Below are 2,046 nucleotides of genomic sequence, written 5' to 3'. Positions count from 1 at the left end.
GTATTGAAACAAGACTTCACTGATCTGTTGAACAAAGTCAGATCTCTCGATACTGTGGTGTTTGTCAGTGGCCCTCTACCAACTGTCCGTAGAGGTGATGAGAGATTCAGCAGGTTGTTGATGTTGAACAGATGGCTCAAAGTTACATGTGCCGCTCAATCGGTGAACTTTATTGACAATTTTAACATTTTCTGGGAACGCAGACACCTCTTTAAGGCAGATGGATTCTGCCTTAACAAGTCAGGAGTAAGGTTGTTAACCTCCAACATATTCTACTCTGTGCACCACACACCAGTTCCTCCCTTCAAGGACACCAGGCAAAACAAACTAAAACAACTGATAAGACAGCCCTTGGAAGGAGAAATACTTGTGCCTGAGATAAGCTTCGAACAGACAAGTCAGCTGTGCCAGGAGGAGGAGTCCTTGCTGCCATCTTCGTCCCCCAAGGAGGAGTCCCCCCCAGTCGCAACAAGAGGGAACATCCACTCTCCACCAACCCCAACCAACTCTCCGCCCTCTCCAGCCAGCCTCAGCCTCAGCCTCTCCCCCTCTTCCCCCCTCCTCGATTTCATGGATGAGATGAAAAAGCTGGTCAATGTTGGACTCAGACTCACACCCCGCCCAAATCTGCCACGCTTGAAACCACCATCGCCAAAACGTCATCGTGCCCCTCCGCCCCCTCTGAATAATCTTTGGCCTCTACAGTCTGAAAACAGCGAAGTACATCCTGTCCATGCTGACAGTACAATTAACGCTTACTGATATGTGCCGGGTCCGGGCTACGAAGTTGATATCACTACTGTTTTCCCCCGAGAAAAGCCAGGGCCCCCTGGAGTTCAGGCTGCCTCCTCAATTCCTGTGCTTACAGGTAATAGAAACATTGTGAATTTGTTGAGAAACAGGAAATGCGGGACTAAATCTGCCAATCCATTCAATTTAGCTCCCATTCCTCGTCAGCCACTAACTGTCGCAAAAAACTGCACAGTTGGTTTTGATACTGTAACTGTTGCTCTATTAAACATCAGATCTCTGGCAGGAAAATCTTTTTTAATACATGACTTTATCATCAAACACAATCTTACTTTTATGTTTTTAACTGAAACTTGGTTAGACCAGGATAACAGTGCAGCTGTTCACATTGAATCAAGTCCTCCAAATTTCTCTTTCATAAGTGAAACTAGAATGCATAAAAAAGGAGGAGGTGTTAGTATTCTGTTTAATGAGTTACTCAAATGCAAGCAGATGTTTTATGGAAGTTTTACTTCTTTTGAATATGTTGCTCTTCAGGTAAACTCATCTTCTCGAGCTATATTTCTAAACATCTACAGGCCACCTAAATACTGCACATATTTCTTTGATGACCTTGTTGAGTTACTGTCTCTTATCTGCACTGACTTTGATTGTGTGTTAATTGTTGGTGACTTTAACATCCATGTCGACAAGCCTGAGGACAGATGGACTAAAGAACTGTGCTGTGTCCTTGATAACTTTGGACTCACTCAGCATGTGACACAACCCACACACAACAGGGGCCACATCCTGGACTTAGTTATCTCAAAGGGTCTGAACATTTCTAAGGTTCTGGTATCTGATGTCGCTCTCTCCGACCATTACTGTGTTTTCTTTGAGAGTGATATATCAGTGCACACAAATGTTCAAACTCAGGTTGTCTCAAAGCGACACATCACTGAAAACACTGGTGACATATTCATTGATGCTTTCTCTTCCACACCACCCCTCTCTAGGTTCTCTGTCAATGACCTTGTACTTCATTTCAATTCCAAAATTACAAATGTCATGAATGCCATTGCACCCACTAAAGTGAAGGTGGTCTCTGGTAAGAAAAAATCTCCTTGGAGAAACGCCACGCTTGTCAAGATGGAAAAAAAGGGAATGTCGAAAAGCTGAGCGCAGGTGGCGAAAAACAAATCTCCAGGTTCATTTTGACATTTATAAAGAGAGACTTTACATTTTTAATTTAGAATTAAAACAGTCAAGGCAGTCCTTCTTCTCAGACATTATCACCAAGAACAAAAATAATGCTCG

This window comes from Sparus aurata, chromosome 16 (genome assembly GCF_900880675.1).
Source record: "Sparus aurata chromosome 16, fSpaAur1.1, whole genome shotgun sequence".
Classification (NCBI taxonomy): domain Eukaryota; kingdom Metazoa; phylum Chordata; class Actinopteri; order Spariformes; family Sparidae; genus Sparus; species Sparus aurata.
This window is presented reverse-complemented; position numbering follows the sequence as displayed.